Source organism: Pan paniscus, chromosome 5 (genome assembly GCF_029289425.2).
Source record: "Pan paniscus chromosome 5, NHGRI_mPanPan1-v2.0_pri, whole genome shotgun sequence".
NCBI classification, from domain to species: domain Eukaryota; kingdom Metazoa; phylum Chordata; class Mammalia; order Primates; family Hominidae; genus Pan; species Pan paniscus.
This window is the reverse complement of record NC_073254.2, coordinates 181431640-181452012: the sequence shown is the minus strand read 5'-3', so window position 1 is coordinate 181452012 and position 20373 is coordinate 181431640. Positions and strand designations below refer to the sequence as shown.

General features: G+C 45.7%; 1 protein-coding gene across 2 annotated transcripts in view; it reads left to right on the top strand.

The window, feature by feature from the left end:
• Window positions 1–1938: 1938 nt before the first annotated feature.
• Window positions 1939–20373, top strand: part of AGPAT4 (1-acylglycerol-3-phosphate O-acyltransferase 4) — a 144889-nt gene continuing 126454 nt past the window's right edge. Inside the window, exon 1 of one of the 2 annotated variants that reach the window (XM_008973633.6) lies at window positions 1939–2365. The gene's annotated coding sequence lies outside the window, so the exon portion shown is untranslated. The remainder of the gene's footprint in view (window positions 2366–20373) is intronic. The other variant, XM_003820239.6, reaches the window with a different exon arrangement.

The window sequence follows — 20373 nt, the reverse complement described above, 5'->3', positions numbered from 1 at the left end:
TGGGGCCATTTCCATGTCTTATCTGTGTTTTTGTATCTTCAGCAACTAACATGGATGCTCAATAAACATTCATTGAACTGAGTTGTTACGTTGTGACCTGGAAATATTCACAATTCCTTGTATAGATAGAAATAGCTAAATAAGGGCACATAAGGATAGACTCTAAATGGCACTCAATAATGTGCATAGGGCTGGGCGTGGTGACTCCCCGCCTGTAATCACAACACTTTGGGAGGTGGAGGCGGATCACCTGAGGTCAGGAGTTAGAGACCAGCCTGGCCAACATGGTGAAACTTCGTCTCAACCAAAAACACAAAAAATCAGCTGGGTGTGGTTGTGCATGTCTGTAATCCCAGCTATTTGGGAGGCTGCAGCACGAGAATTGCTTGAACACAGGAGGTGGAGGTTGCAGTGAGCTGAGATCGTATCATTGCACTCCAGCCTGGGCAACAGAGCAAGACTCTGTCTCAAAAAAAAAAAGCATAGGATTTAATCCATGAATTTTGAATTTCTATGTTAAATTTTTAGAAATAGTAACTTTTTCTCCCATATTTCTCAGCTATATCTGAGATAACTGAGGCTGAGCAACATTGTCTAGACAGGCAAAGTGTTAGCAATAATAAGTATAATAATAATTGTAATGTAATAATGGAATGAGGATGTTAAAGTACTGAGATCAGGATAAAAGTTACAATTGTCCAAATTTTAAATTTCCTATCATTTCCACTGAAATCACTGACTGTACTTATAACATTATCAGGAATTTATGCAATTTGTAGGTTTTGAAATAAATTACCATTCAGAATTCAACCGTGAAAAACAGTGTAACTCTACTTGAAAAACACTTTGAAAAACTCAAGTTTCCACCAAATCTAGAAGCACATGGGTCGTAAAACATAGTTCGAAAAGTTTCGAGAGATGATGACTACAAGGAACTTTTTATAAAAATCTTTTATAAGCATTACTCTGTGGTCAAATTTATTTTCACATGGATATTAAAACAAGTTATTGCTACAAATGGGTTTCTGTTCTGATCCTTTTTTTGTTTGCCTCACATATCCTTTCTCTTCCACCCCATTCTGCTTCACTCTCCCCCTCTCTCATCACAGACAAGAAAAATGCCACCTCCCGTAGGATCCACTCCAAACCCTGTTTCCTGAATGATCAATGCCTTCCCCCATCGCAATCAAAAAAGCACTTTCTATTCTGTCTTCATGACACACTGGTTTTGACACTTGCATAGCTGTTAGTAATTCTGCAATGTGCTTGGGCTATTTGTGAGCACATGTATTTTTCCTTTATAGATTATAAACATCTAAAGAACAAGGTTAACCCAGGAGTCAAGTAACTAGTTAAATATTATTTTGACAATGGCTGTAATAGTGGACATTTGAAAGGAATACACCTCAGTATTTTGAAATTGAAATAATTTTCTAGATCCTGGCGTTTCTGGACTTTCAACAGCCCACCCTTTTTTGAAATTGTGACGACACTGTTTTACTATAAAGGTCTGCCCAGACCCTCTCTGATACACCTGTGTAAATGCCACGTGCATGTGAGCATGCGACAGTATGTGTGTGCATGCCTGTGCACGCCTGTGCAGTGGTAATCAACCGTGGTGCTAAGGTTTGAAAACAGAAAATACATCAATCGACCTCCAAGCTTCTTTCATCCCAGTTCTTAACATCTCAATCTCTTGAGTGCTGAGGCTTATTTTGTTTAAGATGATTTGGACTCTTCTGAGTGCAACGCAATCTCCTTCCAGCACAGCGGACCGAGGAGAGGTGAGGGGAGAGTTTTGAGGGTGGGCATATGGATCCTACGCTTGCTGAATTAAAAATGAGCCAACTGAGGACAATTTCCAGGTTGCAGCACAGACGGAGCCGGAGTCTGGGTTCAGGTTGGAGGAGCCGTCAGGGCGCAGGGATGCAACAGGATTTGGGAGAAAGGGGAGAGAAAGCAAGGCCACTTCTAGGGGGCTTTGATTTTTTTTTTATCCTGGCAGCTTCCCGAGCCAGATTTCAAAAGCGATTTCAAACGTGAAGCCAACTGAAGCACTGCCTTACACTAATTGGAAGGGGAAGGGAGTGACTCATATTACACCAGCTCGCTCTTCCCTCTCGGCAACTGCTAACTTGTAGCTTTAAAAGGAAGTGACATGGGTGGGGAGAGACGTCAGCTGAGGACCACTTTTTTTTTTTTTTTTTTCTTCCTGAAGGGTCCACCCCATGGGTGGAGTCTCGCTTTTTCTTTCCAGTGTTGGCTGACTTACGCTCTTATAAACTAGTGGCAATTTCTGAACCCAGCCGGCTCCATCTCAGCTTCTGGTTTCTAAGTCCATGTGCCAAAGGCTGCCAGGAAGGAGGTATGTGGTCCTGGTGCCGTTCGCAGGCACCTTCCCCGCTGGGTGTGGCTGATGTTTGCATTCCTCTTCCTATCATATTTTTCTTTCCTGGGCTGGGTTTCCTCAGGACCTCTGGAAGGGTAGGCTCCGGGGGAGGGGGAGTGCAAGGCGGGCGGGGGAAAGGTGCAGGGGGCGCCTGGAGGGAGGCGAAGAGAGGCTCTGCTGGTACAAAAGGACCCTCGCTTTGTGCTGGGCCGGGTGAGCGTCCCTTTCTGGGCTGTGATTTCAAGCTGCTGTTCCTGGTTTCATTTACCCACCCACCCAGCCCCCTCCCGGGGCTAAAGCATTTTCTCTGCTATAGACGAAGCTGGGCGGGGGGTGGTGGGGGGGGTGGAATGTTCCTATTACATATTGCTCTCTTTTGTGTCATGCAACATGTTCTTCCGTCGCTGACGTTTCTATGGCAACCACAAAAATACTACACAATATGCAGCCCCGATATACATTGATTTATTTGTATTTTGTGTCTAGTTTGCAGCTTCCTGCTCTGCTTCTTGCTTTGGTTTGCTAAAATCCAGCATGGCTTGTGGCTACCCCTCCTCACTTTCATTTTGGTTTTTCCCTATCACAGGAGGGGTGGGGGAGGGGAGTTGTCAAGGAAACAGGCATTGGTAATTACCTCTCTATTTACCTAATTTTCGGCCTATGAATTTCTCCATATCGAGGAATTAAAAAAGGAATGCTTTGATGTTTATGTAAGTCTTCAGTGTCTGGTCTTTTTTTAGAAAACCTAAACACTTCTTAAGATACGATATTGATCCTGTGGTCAAGCTAAGGGGGAATTAATTCCTTACAGGAGGTGAGATCATTGAAATAAAGTTTTAGAGAGCATTGGAGAATTCGCACTGATAAATGTGATATTGCCTGCCCAGGTTTGCCTAAAAGCTTAAATATTTAAAAGATGGGTCTTTGCTCTCATCTGCACTTATTTAGCTCCAAATCTTAAGTTCAACAAGTATGAGTAACAAATTAACTGCCGGGCAGGATTCTCCGTTTTTCGTTTTCGTGCATTGTTCTTAGATGGATTAGCCACACTATTCACTCTCTTCAAGGTGAGGGTTGCTAGACTTTTTCAAAACTGTGGAAGGATTAACTCATCTGTGATTAGTCAACGACTCTCAGTTGGAAAAAAAGTATCTTGAGAGAAGGGAGAATGTGTGTGTTTGTGTGTGTGTGTGTGTGTGTGTGTGTGTATGTATATGTGTGTGTTTAGGGAAATGGGAGGCGGGCAGGGAGAACAGGGCACACATCTTGAGTTCTACGTTAGAAGGATTCCATCTTCTGAATGTTCTCTATGGGGAGAAAAACTGATATTCAGAAAAAATATGAAATGAGAAAATTATTATCTACTTAGTAATAAGCAAAGTTAATTATAATTAGAATCAAATAACACATCTCTTAGAAAGACATAGTCCTAGTGGGCCTCTTAACAGGTACCGGCTAAACTGATGCTTTTATTCAGTACGTCTAAGGAAGCGTTTGATAAGGGATACCATTCTTCTGATGGGCATCCCAAATAATTAGCTTTTATAAAATAGATAAGTAGTAATCCCATTCATGACTCTTAAAATTATCTATAATTTAAGATAAACATGTGTGAAGGTCACTTAGCCCTCATACCTTCCGGCTGCTAAAGCCAAAATCATTACTTATAAACCTTGAGCAACCCTGCCATGTGGAAGCAGGAAGAATGGGTGATTTCAGTGAGGTTCTGTTTGCTGTGATCCTTATCTAAATATGCTATCATCTATGTCTTATCAAATCTGCTATAAATCCAGAGGTCCTAAGTAATTCAGGTAGAAAAGTTACCTGAAAATGGGGCAAAATAGCATGGCACAAAACAAACCAGAGCCACATGGAGTTAAAGACGAGAACTATTTAAAGGGCATAACACACAGAAAAGTATTACTAAAAAGAATATGACACTCATTTTGAAAAGCACATGTTAGTACACAGAGAAACGGTTGGATTGTGAGCATCTGATGTTTGCAAAGAATTCTGAAAAGCAGCCAGGCTGAAATTACTGTTTTTCCTGCCTGAAAATGGTCCTCAAGGGCAGATTTGCCACATGACCTTCCAAAGCAGATTGACAGCATGTAAATCAAAGTCTGTGATGTCGGTTCTCTTGAGTTTCCAGATTCAAAATTTCACAGCAAAAAGCCTAATGGAATAGAATTGAAAGGAAAAAGAGCAAGACTTCCTCAGAAGCACAGCCAAAACAAAAACAACAAAAAACCCAAACCCAATAAACAAACAAAACACTGTCTGATATTCAGATGCTGAGTAGAGGTTAAAGCAGTTAGCAGCTTTGGCCTAGGGAAGGTAAGTGGAGCTGTGAGTATAAAGTAAACGTAGGGTCCCGTGGAAGAGGCTGACAGAGGTGACACCCAGAGGGTGAGTCAGTCGTCATTTTATTGGGATTTCACTGTCTGCAAGGCTCTGCTGTGAAGTTGGTGAAGAAGGCAGCAGTTGTAGTCTGTGCTCTCAAGCTTAAAATCCACCAAACGGGTGGCGAAAAGAAGAGCAGAGCACCCAGCTGGAAGGAAGGGGGAGGCAACAGCCAGTCAAGGAGACGCAATTAGTATGAGAAGAATACTAGTCGGAGAGTCTTCATCCTGCTGCTGAAGCTTTACAGGAGAGGAGGCAGACGGTTCAAGGGAAGAAGGAGAGGGTGTCCTAGATAGCAAGGGTGGATGGTAAGAAATGGATCATGGTTCAGGGTTCTTAACTCCAAGAAGGGAGAAGACAGTCTTTAGTATAGAAGTAGAGCAGGTATACTCTGTGCTGGTTGAAAGCATAAGTAGATGTAAATTGGGGACAGAAGTTTTTCTTAATCAGAAAAAGAAAGACTGTTAGAAGACTAAACAGAAGGCAGAATCCTTCCTAATCCAATACTTTTTTAGCTTCAGCTTAACAACGAAAGGCCAGACTTACACTAGACTTTAAACAGGTATGAAACTGGGGAAGACGCAACCAGGAACTTACCCAGAATGTCATCTTCGTAATTCCTGCCATTGCCATTGTTTTAAATTATTGGATGCTCAAATGAGGGTTTGGTAAATGTCACACGTTTTGTGCAGTCTCCTTTATTCTGGAAAGGAGGTCTGATGGTTATGGGACAAAGCCGCATTCACATTTATTTTTTTTTTGAGATGAAGTCTTGCTCTGTCGCCCAGGCTGGAGTGCAATGGCATGATCTCGGCTCACCACAACCTCCCCCTCCTGGGTTCAAGCGATTCTCCTGCCTCAGCCTCCCGAGTAGCTGGGATCACAAGCATGTGGCACCACGCCCAGCTAATTTATTTTTTATTTTTTTGTATTTTTAGTAGAGATAGAATTTCACTGTATTGGCCAGGCTGGTCTCGAACTCCTGACCTCAGGTGATGCACCTGCCTTGGCCTCCCAGAATGCTGGGATTACAGGCGTGAGCCACCGTGCCTGGCCCACATTCACATTTCTGAATGGTGTTTGACCTCTAAATCTTTGGAGAAACGCCTTTCATCACTCCTATTTTGAAATATAATCATAATAATCATGTAACATTTCCTAGAGCTTGGGCAACTCAAATTCATTATTCTTTATATGAGAATCAGTTTGGAAAGGAAGCGCTGGAACTCTGAAACCTGGCTTCATGCATGGGCTTGGGAAGGTCTGCAATGGCTGCCAGGCTGTAGGAAAGAGGAAGCTTAAAGCATGAACTCTTTCTTCAACAGCTGTTTATTACGTGTTTAATAGGTGTCAGGTCCCACAGATGCAACTGTGAGCAAAACAAGATACAGTTTACATAGTTATAGTTTTCAAATGGGTTTACAAGGGAAACCCCATGACTGGCAGATACCCATTTTCTTCTAATGACTGAATAAGAGGAAATATCTTAAAAGGAGTATAATTTGTTTTAACATTATCATGGAACAATCCATCTACCTGTCTTCTTTTCCTTGGCACACTCTTGCTCCACAAAGATTTCCCATTGGTTTCATTGTTTGTCGTTATCTTGTTTCTCCGATCTAATTTGCTCTACTTCTTCCTTTGATCCTAAGTCCTACCTTTCAGTCACCATTCCTTCATCCATTCACACATACATGATACATCCATCTGTCCTCTATCCACCCCCAATCCCTTCATTTATTCAACAAATAGTGTTGAGTATCATGTCTCAGGCACTGTATATTATAGATATAGCAATAAATGGGAAACTGGTTTTTCCTTAAAGAAGCTTAAGAACTATCAGGAAGACAATGTGGAGACAGCCTCTAAACCATGGGGGTATGACTTTTTTTGGGGGGTGGGCAGGGTCTCGCTCTGTCACCCAGGCTGGAGGGCAGTGGCGCCATCATGGCTCACTGCAACCTCTAACTCCTAAGCTCAAGCAGTCCTCCTGCCTCAGCCCCCCTCCCCCAGCAGCTGGGACTGCAGGCGTGAGCCACCGCGCCTGCCCTGGTGGTATCACTTCTAATAGAAGCATTTATTGGCTAATGAAACAGGATACTTCTTTCATTGAACAATTTTATAAATTGTTCACACACAGCATAAACTGTGCTGGGCAGGGAGGGATCAAGTGGTTAGCTGTTGACTGTTGTCCATTTTATATATTTTTTGCACCTTCCATGCTGGTTGAGCATAAGGATGGTAAACATTTGTTAATTAACTAAATGGGAAGAGTGGAATTTCTAACGCAGGAGACACAGAGGAAGAGAAGGCTTGTGTATTCTCTTTCTGAAAGAACAATCTGAGAGAGAGAATCTCTCAAGGTTCCCATTCATAGTGAATTACTCATAGATTTCCAGGTGACAACAGCTCCCCCCACATCGACTCAAAGTATAGCATTTTAAAAAAGAAAAACTACCTGCGTCCAATTACATACCCATTAGTTCACTGAATATCCTCATGTCCTTTGGAGCTGATTTCCCATAATACACTGCAAGTCTCTGTCTTGCTCTGATAAAAACAAGTGGGTTTCAACCCCCTACAGCTTTCTTAATAGTAACAGCAGTGCATCCAGAAACTAGTGGAGGCTCTAGAGACCCAACACGAACAGTGTTGAGACCTTGTTGCAGCACTTTCTCTGTGTTTTCTGATGTCGTGAGACTTCTTAGTAGAATTATTTTCCCCCACTTAAGTTCCACCGTCAGCCTGGAAATTATATGGGCAACATGACAAAGTTGCTCTGGAAAACCACACTCCTCTGCTTGGCTGACCTTGGGAGAAAACATTTAGCAAGTTCTTCTTTTTCTTGGTTATTTTAAACTCAGATGATATCAGCATGAAGCTGTTCCTAATAACTCTGGTTGGCACGGGCATCTCTGCTCTGTTTAGGTTAAACATCATAACTACTTCATGGTCATTTCTGTGTGGGATCCTCCAAGACGAGAGGTGCATTTTGAATTTTATGTTAGTTTGAAGCCAGACACTAAAATTCCTGTAAGGAGAGGGGAACAACACACACCAGGGCCTGCTGGAGAGTGGGGTGAGGGGAGGGAACTTAGAGGATGGGTCAGTAGGTGCAGCAACCCATCATGGCACACGCATACCTATGTAACAAACCTGCACATTCTGCACATGTATCCCGTTTTGTTTTTTTATAGAAGAAAAAAGAAATTCCTGTAGGAGATGATGCCTCAGTCTAGTTTATGCCAGGTAACATGCAGAGGTCATTAGAGACACTGAGGTGACTGGCTGACTTACAGGATATGCAAGAATGATGACAGCCTGCCTTCACTGAGGGCCTCCTATGTGCCAGTACATGGACTTCACATTTATTAACTTATTTTAGCCTCATAACAAAGCTAGTGTGTGAAAACTCTCATCGTGCTCCATTTTACAGAGAGAGAAAGTAAAGGTGAGGGAGATTAAGCAGCTCAGCTAGGTCATAAGAAGGAGCAGAGCTGAGACGTTAACCCAGATCATCTGGGCTCTGCTTTCCCCTGTACCTTCACACCTTGCCATGGCATATTCCACAGTCTGTCTCCCATGCCCAGTGCAGAGCCTGGCACATAACAGATGTGTGGTAAATTTATTTTTTAGTTTTGTTTAAAATGTTAAAAGCGAGACTGGTCTTTCTTTTAAGAGGCCAGTCTCACTTTGTTGCTCAAGCTGGCCTTGAATTCCTGGGCTCAAGCAATCCTCCCGCTTCAGCTTCCCAAGTAGCTGGGACTACAGGTGTGTACTAACATGCCCAGCTAATATTTTTCTTTTCTTTTTTTTTGAGACAGAGTTTTGTTCTTGTTGCCCAGGCTGGAGTGCGATGGCGCAGTCTTGGCTCACTGCAACCTCTGCCTCCTGGGTTCAAGCGATTCTCCTGCCTCAGCCTCCTGAGTAGCTGGGACTATAGGGGTGCGCCACCACACCTGGCTGATTTTTTTGCGTGTGTATTTTTAGTAGAGACAGGGTTTCTCCATGTTGGCCAGGCTGGTCTCGAACTCCTGACTTCAAGCAATCTGCCCAGTGTGGCCTCCCAAAGTGCTAGGATTACAGATGTGAGCCACTGCGCCCGTCCCCCAGCTAATATTTTTCAAATAATGAACAAATCTCTACCGTGTAGACCTTTGCATGCCTTTCATCCCAGTTGTTAAGAACAGCAAAATTACTGCAAGAAAGGGTAGTATTTTAGAATTTGGAGAAAAACTAACAGCAGTACTTTATAAGACAAGCTACTATAGTTTTCAGGGAGTGTTGTTTTTATTATGGTTTAGCCAGAGATGGTGGGAGAAGGGAAAGGGCCTTGTGATTAAAACCATCTGAGTGACAATGCAGTACATACATTAAATTAAAGATGAACTCTTCTCAAAACCAATGTTTAACCCAGGATTGAACTTGACTGAGCAGCTGCTCTCAAGGACACCTGTGGTGGCTGCTCTCAGAGTTCCCAAGGCGGTGGGTGGATGGAGTCAGAGGCTTTCTGTTCTTCAGTGGACTTTCCACAAATCCACCACGGAGTTTAAAGGCAGATTATTATCTGCAAAGACCCTGCCAGTGCTTATCTTAGATCAACTCTGAAATGAGAATGGGAGACTTGAATTGATCCTGGAGTGAAATTTGGTCTCTTGCCCATCTCCATGGGCTCCTCGTGAGCTGTCAGTCTTCTGTGGGTAGAGGTTAACCGAGGCGGATGAAATTTTAAAGAACTATCTGTCTATGCAAGCACATCTTCTTCCCAGGATACTGCAGCCATCAGCAGACAATCAATGCAATCATCTCAGACTGTGTCCTGCGTCCCAGGAGTAAGTCATTGGGCTCATTTCTTTTCTTGTCTCTTTTCTGCTGGGGGAAGGGCAGGTTGCAAGGCGGATGGTGAGCAGATTCTTCGGCCTTTTGTGTGGGTAGCCTGCATAGGAACCATTTCTATGCCTGTGAGTCCATTTCTAGCATCTGCCTCCAGCCTCTGCTTTCCTGACGCTCTCCCATCACCCCATTCACCCTTCATAAAACAGTCACTCTTTCTAGATGCATAATTACATTCCATGACAATGATTACAGTCCTCTCTTCATAACTGCACTGGGTGCTCATTGATGGCATGGAGGTATAATCGCATCGTTTGTAGCATAGAGCAGAGTACCCAGCACTGAATATGTGTTGTGGCCTAGAGAAGAGATGGGCACAAGAAGTCAGGTCATCAGGGTTGCCTCATCGCTGGCCTCCTGGCCAGGGCCTCAAGGGTGACATTCCTTGAGGGTGAGGTGTTTCTCAATCTCGATGTTGAGATTTTGGGCCCATTAATCCTTTTTTGTGGAAGAGGCCAACCTGTGCAGAATCGGATGCTCAGCCACATTCCTGGCCTCTAACTGTTACATGCCAGGAGTAGTCACCCCACTCCTACTTGTGACAGCCAAAAATCCCCTAGAGGGACAAACTTGCCCACAGCTGAGAACCACTGCTTGAGGGGGAATTCCCGGCTCTGTCAGGTACACTCAGGAATCCGGTTGGTCCGATCAAAGCAAACCCATTTCTGAGGACTAATAGGGTCCCAACCAAAGTGGCAATTCATTAATTTAAATGAAGAAATACTTTACATGGGAATTGAAAAATAATAGTAAACCAACTTAAAAGTAGACACGTGGCCGTAAAGTATTCAAATATTTAGTGCTTTCTGCCCTGATAAGTCTGTGTGGGGGTCATGCTGGCACCAAGGCAGCCCGGTGCAGTGAGGAACTGGGCCAGGCTCGGTGGTCTGATAGGACCCCTTCCACACCCAGATCTGTGCAGACAGGCCCTCCTCATTCCCCTCCCCACCCACCAGCTAAGGGAGCCTCCTTTTCCAAACCTCCCTGGAGTGAACAGATTAACATATCTCAAGAACAAATTGAGAGAGGCACTCACAAACCTGCTCCCACCTGGGGATTTCATTACTGTTTCCTTGACCTTCACAGTGAGTGCTGCGCCCCTGCAGTCCAGCAGTGGGTACTAATCCAGCACCCAGTCCAGCAGTGGGTACTAATCAGCACCCAGTCCAGCAGTGGGTACTAATCCAGCACCCAGTCCAGCGGTGGGTACTAATCAGCACCCAGTCCAGCAGTGGGTACTAATCCAGCACCCAGTCCAGCGATGGGTACTAATCAGCACCCAGTCCAGCAGTGGGTACTAATCCAGCACCCAGTCCAGCAGTGGGTACTAATCAGCACCCAGTCCAGCAGTGGGTACTAATCCAGCACCCAGTCCAGCGGTGGGTACTAATCAGCACCCAGTCCAGCGGTGGGTACTAATCCAGCACCCAGTCCAGTGGTGGGTACTAATCAGCACCCAGTCCAGCAGTGGGTACTAATCCACCACCCAGTCCAGCGGTGGGTACTAATCCACCACCCAGTCCAGCAGTGGGTACTAGTCCACCACCCAGGTCTCACTAGTATTAATTTGCCACCTAGCATCCATCCCCACAGTTGCTGGTATTTCAAGCCTTTCTTTCCCTTTCCGTCCCTGGTGCTTCTCACTTACAGGAGGGGCCACCTTTACTTCCTTCCCAGGACCAGCACCCTGCCCTGCCTGAAGTTAGGCTTCAGCTCCCCAGCCCTGGAGGACTCTAGGGGTCCCATAACTAGTCCTGGGTGACCCTAGGGGTTCCATAACTGCTGTGTCCCTCCCTTTTATCTTCCCATCTCCCTTCTCCCTTCTCGCTTTCAGGCTCTCAAAGGTCAACAGAAGTGGGGTCAGTTATTCCAACTCCCCACCCAACTCCAGAATCCCCTTTCAGCGTTTCTTAGGGAGCCCGTGCATTCAGCCCACAGGAATACAAAGAGGGAGCCGACCCTGCAAGTGCCTTTGAGGAGCCTGCTGCCCAGAGGGCAAGACGGAAGCCTCAGCGAGGGGTTCCCACGCAGTGGATAAGACTTGCAGGGCAGGGATGCACGGGCACACCAGGGGGACCAACTCACCACCCCTGCCCAGTCTGGGCTTCCTAAAATACTTCCTAGAGAAGAACAGCCCCCACGTTAGGTCTGGAAGTGGGGAGTATTGGTCCCAGTGTGCACGCTTCTCACGGAGTGCCAGAGACCAGAGGAGTGGGCCAGTGGGTGAGGTGGGACAGGGCGGGAGGCTGGAGTTTTCCTAGACCACAGGAACGAGGTGGGCTGGCGTGGCAGGAAGCAGAGAGAGGCTGAGCATCCTGCAGCTCTGGGAGGGGAGGCACAGAAGAGGCACAGGTCTGAAAGCCAGGAGGGTTTGGTAACTTGTATGGAGGATGTCTTTGACGCCCTGAGATAGTAAATATAGGGGGAAAAAAGGTCACTTTCCAATCATATTCTTCCCAAATGGTCACTTATCATATTACACCTTATGAGGTAATCATTTATGTACTTTGTAATCAACATGTGTTACGCAGCACTTACTAGAAGCTGTCTGCTTTGTATAACACCTCATTTCAGCTTGCCCCCAGCCCTGTGGGTTGCCAATTATTTTCTCTAATCTAATTTGAAACTGAGACACAGAGAGGTTAACTAACCCTCCCAAAGCCACAGAGCTAGCAATGCCTGAGCACACTGTGATTTTACTAAATATTGTAACAGAATTACATGGACTTGCATTTCATATTCTTGCCTTTCCTGAAATTTTCCTGAATTTTCTTTTAGGGTGAAAAGACTTCCTATTGTTTCAAAATGTGCAGAAACTTCCCATCACGGCCCCCCAAATCATGTGGAAATCTGGAAGTTACTTAAGACCAGATGATGTAATGAAGATGTTGTGGGGGTCACTGAAATCCTCATTTGGACTCCATCTCTAGAGGAATAACAGGGTTAAAGTTTGAGAGGAGGTGGGGGGAGAGGACCAGAGAGATATTTTAAGTGTGCCTAATTCTTTCAATTATTTATATTCATTCCAATTTTTGCCACATTAGGACTTATCTCCTGCTTTCCATTCCTTCTGTCTTCCCCAGTGGCTGAACTGTTGTCTTTTTCTTGTTTGTTTTTGTTTTTCGAGAGAGTCTCGCTCTGTTGTCCAGGCCAGAGTGCAGTGGCATGATCTTGGCTCACTGCAACCTCTGCCTCCCGGATTCAAGCAATTCTCCTGCCTGAGCCTCCCCAGTAACTGGGATTACAGGTGCCTGCCACCACACCCAGCTAATTTGTTGTATTTTTAGTAGAGACAGGATTTCACCATGTTGGCCAGGCTGGGATTACAGGCGTGAACTACTGCGCCCAGCCTGTTGTTTGTCTTTTTAAAGAGAGCCTGATCTTCAGCAGCTTCTATATAGCTTTCCTCACCAGGGGAAATACACCTTCCTTAAGCATCCAAGGTGGCTGGGAATCTTGGTGGTGGGGTGGGGTGGGGCAGGCAGGTGTGAGAAGCACCCCGCCCACCGCCGCCGAGAATATGTCTGGCTTTGCTCTTTTTCCTTCTCTGTCTCTTCTGATGGTCTGAGGGGTGGATGGAGGGTGGCTTGGGTCTGTCTCTTCTGCCTCTGGTCACTCACCTTGGTGGGCCTTCCCTCGCTTTCTCTGGAATAGCCCAGGGCTTGCTTTGCTCCTCCTGGCCTCTCTTCCTCAGTCATTCCCTGCAGACAAGGACTGGCCACCTCAGCTCTCACGGCTTGCTGGCATCTGTCATCAGCACTGTTTATGACGTTATCCTCATGTTCTCCTAGAGGTTTTTTTCACTGGAGTTATCTTTTGAACTCAAAACAAAAGAGGCGTGTGAAATGTGCCAGTTCAAGTCCCAAGAAGCTACCCAAAGGGTGCCCCTCACTATGAGGGTCTCACTCCCCCGTGGGACTGAAGAATAATCGGACCCAAACCTTCTGAGCAAAGGAAGAAGTGGGGTAGAGCTTGCAGTGGGTCAGAAGGGGAGAACTCAGCCCCTAAGAGCCCCAGTAAGCCTGTGTTTTTACAATAAGATGTGGAAGGAGGAACTCTAGGCTGGGGACTTTGCCCAGGGACAAGCAAACCAAGTTTTATTTGCTATGAGAGAATAATGAGGAGGGGGGAAAAAAAAAAGGAATGAGCTAGTAAAGAGCCAGCTGTGGAAGAGTTTGGGGTTTGGGGAGCTCACACACAGCAGTGGGAAGTAGCCCCTGTGTGGCAGGGACAGACGCGGCAGCTGGCCACCATGGCTGCAGCTCCGTCACGCTTTTCAGGTCCTGGCAGCAGAGTCTAACCCATGTTCTCAACATTGCCTGCACATGAGGATCACCTAGGAAGCATTTTAAAAAGGACTTCCTGGGCCCCACCTTGGACCAACCAATTCAGGCTCATTTTTTTTTAAGTTCTATAAATGATTATGGGCTGAGAGGACTGGAACCTCAGGATAGAAGGAGGGTGGCTAGCCAGAAGAGGGTGACTTTGAAAAAAAAGAAACCCAGAGCCAGGACGCAGGCCGTGGTGATGGCACAGTGATGATAATGATGACCACAGCGACATTTAAGATGATGTACCAGGCAAAGGTCTACGGATAATCCTCACCACCAGCCCTCGACTAGGAACTCTTCTTATCTGCATTTCACAGATGGGGAGCCTGGGGGTCAGCAGTCTTCCCAGGGCTGCACAGCTCATACAGGCAAACTGGGTCTCTGGCCCAGGAGCCCCTACCCAGGTGTGAAGGTCAATGCCTGTTCACTCTCCAGCCTCTTTGGATATGCAGCATTCACAGCTCTGTGCTAGGAAAATGCAGTCAGAAGCCGAAGGTCCACTCATAAAGAAAGAGAAAAGGAATAAAGAGGGCAAAACCAGGTGGAGGAAACCCCCTTACAAACATGTATTCCTAGAAAAGAGGTAGAGCTCAATTACTGACTTGTCCCATGTCAAATGTAGCTTACAAACACTACATGATTAGCTGGATTTGTGGAAGGTAAAATATCCCTCCGTTGGCTTTGTTAATGATGATGCCTTACCCGGTCTCAGGGTAGCAGCTACATCCCTCTGACAGGTCCCATCATGAGTCAGCCGTGAGCCGGGCGTTTCCCTGGAGCAGTGTGGTGAATGTGACTGACCATTCAGTTCATTCATTCTATGGATATTTATTAACCACCTCTCATGCCAGGTCTGTGCTGGGAACTGTGGATATGATGGTGAAAGACACTCAGCTCCTGAGGAAGCCTGCTTTGTGGGATGGCAGATATACACACGAAGGGAAATAGCACTTGTCAACGTCATGTGGCCCAGGACTGTGCCGGGTCTTTTCTGTTGTTTGTCTCATGGACTCGTGCAGTGAGTAAGTGGCCACATTCTGTGACAGTGAGCTTCATGGCCAATAGAGAAGGGGCCATGAGAAACAGGGAAAGATGCACCTGACTGTTCAGCGGGAGGCAGGGAGGAGAAGGAGCTGGCTTAAGCAGGGTTTGGAAGGATAAACACATGTTTGGCAAGTCAACAGTGGGAGAAAAGGGGGAGGGAAGGGCATCAGGCAGGTGGAACGGAATACACGAGCTCGGAGCACCAGAGTGAGCCCTGCTCAGGAAATTCTAGAAGGCGAAGACGTGGTTCAGTGTGCACTCCTCTAAGGAGATTTCCTGACCTCCTCATGGCCCTGCCTGGTGAAATCAGGTGTCCTAACCCTGACGTTTATTTATTTTTTCTTTTTTTTGAGACAGGCTCTCACTTTGTCACCCAGGCCGGAATGCAGTGGCTCAAACACAGCTCACTTCAACCTTGACCTCCCTGGCTCAAGTGAGCCACCTGCCTCAGCCCTCCCCAAGTAGCTGGGACTATGGGTGCACACCACCACACCCAGCTAATGTTTGTATTTTGTGTAGAGAGGGAGTTTTGCCATGTTGCCCAGGCTGAATCCTGTTTTTTTTTTTTTTTTGAGATGTAGTCTCCTTTTGTGGCCCAGGCTGGAGTGCGGTGGCGCAATCTTGGCTCACTGCAACCTCCGCCTCCCAGGTTCAAGTGGTTCTCCTGCCTGCCTCAGCCTCCTGAGTAGCTAGGACTACAGGTGTGTGCCACCACACCTGGTTAATTTTTAGTAGAGTTGGGGTTTCACCATGTTGGCCAGGCTGAACTCAAACATCTGACCTCAAGTGATCTGCCTGCCTCAGCCTCCCAAAGTGCTGAGATTACAGGTGTCAGCCAGGCCTGGCTTTTTATTTTCAAACCACACTGCACATTCCAGGAGAATAGCAGTTAGTCTTGGACTCTACAACTTGAATTTCTTATCTTGCTTTCCTGCAGTTTGACAAGCTCCTTGGGACTGGTCAGTGTTCATTCCCCAGGCTGGTTCTTTCATAAACGCTGTCTGCAGGAATGAAAGGCATCGCCTATGGAAAGGGCTAAGAGGAAGAGGACACTCCCATGTGCAGTGGGAGTAATGGCCCCTCCGTTATCCTAGCAGTTCACTGAAGCCTGAAGCAGTGAGAGGCTGCTGGATCCCACTGTGCTTTTGTTAAAGCCCTGTCCCCACATGCTGTTCTTGGCTCGTTATAGTGGCACGCAGTTCACTTCCAGAGACTCCCCAGCCCCAAACACATATAGCGCCAGGCGAATGGAAGTTTCCTCCAGTGCACCTCCTGAATGGGTCTGAGAAGAGAAGCGAGAACCAGGGTGTGACTCAATGGTGAACTTACGACTCGGCCCTGGGGGTGCAGCGTGCACATAGATACCATCGAGCTAGGTGCTGACATTGTAAAAAGTGGACCCCTGTCCGGAAGACTTTCATTTTCTTTCGGCAGTTCTTAACTCTCTTCCTGAGTTGGTCACATTCGAGGAGTTGCCCTGTTGGTAAGCTCAAGGTGCCACTCAGCCAGAGAGTCCTCCTGGGCATGTGAACTGTGCGGTGACCTGGGACCCCACAGTTGGGGTAAGGCTCTGCTCTCCCTTGTTGAAATTCTTGATAGTTTTTGAAAAAGGAACCCCACATTCTCATTTTGACCAGGCCTGGCAAATGCTGTAGCCTTTCCTGCATTGAGTATAGAGTTAGTGAGTTTTCACACGTGCTGGCAGTGTGGCACATGTGTGAAAACTCACTAACTCTAGACTCGACCAACTCCAGACTGCCCGTAAAAGACCAGGTGGCTCTACAAAAGTCCGTGATCACCAGCAACTCAAAGCATACGCGCTGCGGACAGCCAAGGTCATATTAGGACTATCTCAGTATAGAAAGGATGATTGGTGCTGTTAAAGCTTCAGGGGTGCAGAGGTCTGTTACATGGCATTGTGACCATAACTAAGAATAATGTGTATTTAAACATTTACTAAAAGAATAGATTTTAAACTTTCTCATCATAAGAAAAATAAGTATGGGAAATGATCGATACGTTAGTGAGCTTCATTTAATCATTTCACAGTGTAAACATATATCATAACATGTTGTACACCATAAATATGTACAATTTTTATTTGTCAATTGAAAAGAATTTAAGGCCGGGTATCGTGGCTCACACCTGTAATCCCAGCACTTTGGGAGGCTGAGGCGGGAGGATCACTTGAGGTCAGGAGTTTGATACCAGCCTTGCCTGTATGGTGAAACCCTGTCTCTACTAAAAATACAAAAAATTAGCTGGGCCTGGTGGCGGGCGCCTGTAATCCCAGCTGCTTGGGAGGCTGAGGCATGAGAATCTCTTGAACCTGGGAGGTGGGGGTTGCAGTGAGCCTAGATTGTGCCACTGCACTCCAGCCTGGGCGATAGAGTGAGACTCATTCTAAAAAAAAAAAAAAAAAAAAAAAAAAAATTAAATGCTTGTGGTAAAATAGTCCCCAGGTCTTTCACATCTAGCCATGTGATTAAACTTTCAACCAAGTCTTGCTACAACCTAGCTTGAGTAATGACTCTCTGTGGATGGTGTTTCTGTGTTTTTTGGGGGGAGTGGGGTGGGGAGGAGAAATAAGAACCATCTCCCAACATATATAGGTGGTGAAGTCCAAAGCTGAAGTTGCCCCAGATAAGAGAACTCTCCTGTTTTCTAGGACTGTGAGAGGTTATTGCTCTCTTGTGTCAATTTTAGTTGTGTTTTTTCTTTCTGTATTTTGCTTGTCTTATGATTCAAGACATGAACATAAATATACATTTGAAAATTTCCACCAAGAGGTGGAAAAGTTTATAGATTCAGAGAAGATAACTTTGTACAAAACAAAAGTCTAAAAATGGTTGTTGGATACTCTCAGGTATTTGGAGAATCTGCCAACCCGTTTGCAGGAAATTTGTTTTCAAATGGGAAAGGACAGAACAGCCTGAAGATGGGAGTGCAGTCATTTTGAGTTACTTCCGTTATTGCAGCCAAGGGAAGTCACTTTTTAGGGAAGACAATGGACGTAGAGTTTTCATCTCTGAACTGCCACTCTCAGTCTTTGAGGTCTCATGGAGGAAAAAAAGTATCATAAGACTGGAGATAAGTAAAATTCCTTGTTTTTAAAAGTTGAGAAGTGTAAATACTAGAACTTTCATTCTGGTATGCAGGAGTTTTTTCCTTCCAAGTGTTTTAATGTAGGAAGTAATAAATGATCCCACGGAGCCAGGATGTGTGCGCCAAAACTAAATCATGTTGAGTTAACCTCACTTATTTCATCGGTACCGTTACTGGGTGAGTCAGTTGAGAAAGTGCCAGAGCAAGGGTGATCCTGTCAAGTAAACATTTGACAGACTGCGTCACCACATCCTTGTGTATATGATGGTGACCTGGGGATTGGGACCAGGTGGGTTCATAGCTAATGGAACAACAGAATAAGCTTGTATTCACTTCCATATGAAATAGAAGGTGGGACTAACGCTGTCTTTCCTTTTTTTTTCTATTTCACATCTCTTTCTCCTTCTTGTCCACATTCCTTTTTAATTTCCATGAAGAAAATTAATTTAAATTGACTTCTCATATTTCAAGAACCCTTTGATCATTTTTTTGATGTTGGATTTCAGCAGTTTTAAAAACTTCTGTCTTCATTTAATTTTTTAATGGCATTACTGAGATATAATTTACATACCACAAATTCACCCATTTTAAGTGTATAGTTCAATGAGTTTTGGTAAATTTGGCATTGTGTAACCATCACCAAAATCCAGCTTAGAACGCCTCTCTCATCCCAAAAGTCTCCTCATGCCCACAGGATCCATCCTCACATGTGTCTGTAGCTCAGACAATCAGTGATCCAGTTTCTGTGTCTGTAATTTGGCCTTTGATAGGTATTGCCTATGAGTGGGATAATTCACTATGTATTGTTCTGTGTCTGGCTCTGTTCATTTAGCATAATATGCTTGAGGTCCACCCATGGCATGCATGGAGCCGGGACTGGTTCCTTCTTGTTAGTGGTCTTCCGTCCTGTGGCTGTACCATCTCTTGCTTCTTTATTCACCGGGTGATGGATATTTGGAATATTTTAGCATTCATCTAATTTTAAGTTTACTACTTTTATCCTGATCCAAAGTTCATGTTAGAAACAAGTGCTGTTTTCATTGCCACTTTTCCCCCATCTCCAACATCTCATTTAGGGCACAGGAAAATTCTTAGTAAGGACTTAGAGGAAAAGTGAAGACCGCTGCCTCCACGCCCACTGGCTAAGGTGGCTGGTCTGCAGGGAGCTCGCAACAGGCGTCTCCAACGTGATGCCAAAGGCTGACTTTTGGGAAAGTGGAAACTCTCCCAGACCTAAAACTGGAGAAAAGGCACATCCATTCTTGATGCCTGTCTTGTGGGCTTATTCGTCTCCTAGGCAGAATGCATGAAAATTTCAGTGTTGCCAAACTGATGAACCCATTTCTTTCCCTTCAATTATTTATCTCCCCACTGATTTCATTAATTAATGAAGCTTTTGGCAATCCACCAGATTTCTTTCGGGAACGCTCTTTGTCAGTGTCGACTGTGTACAGGCTGCAGGGACCGGGGGAGCCATCAGACGCCGTCTCTGCCTCCCGAGCCTGCTTCAGGGAGGACGTGTCAGCTCCGCTCTGTGGCTATCAGAGGAAGCTGGTTTCATAGCACGAGTGTCATGTCTGTCACGTATTTCAGCCCTGAAACTTCTCCCCACATTTCATGTGAACACAGCAAATGTGTTCATCCATGACACACGGCAGAGAGCAGCGCTGGTGGTGAGGAACATCAGCAGAGTGTTTAATCTCAGCTTTTCGAAGCAGCCTCACAGGAAGGAGAGCAAAATATTTGATCTACCGAAGACTTTCCCCCGATCTTAGGCACAAAGCCTAATTCTTCTAGATGGTGGCGGTCGCTGCCGTCACCATGCGTGCCTGGGGTTGATTTCCTCTTGCCTGGGAAACTTAGGGTGTTAGCCAGGTTTTCGTATCCTTCCAGCTTTGCCCATTGCCTATACTCAGGATCCAGGGTAAGGACCAGTCCTACTTAAGGACCAGTCTCCGAGATCATTTCAGTTGAGGGGGATCTGTTTTACTTCCTGCAAGTGCTGTGGTGGGCAGTAACATCCTGCCAACCGGCCTCGCCTGGACACCTTGCTCTGCCTCGGTGAGGGTGGAGTGGCTTTTTCCTGCAGGCTGAAACTCCCTGACTCCTTTCTGCAGCTCATTTCCTTCATCTAAACAGCATGTCCCACTATGTGTTGACATGGCTGTGTGGACTGAAGGCTGACTCTGCTTATGTTTTGTCTTCTGT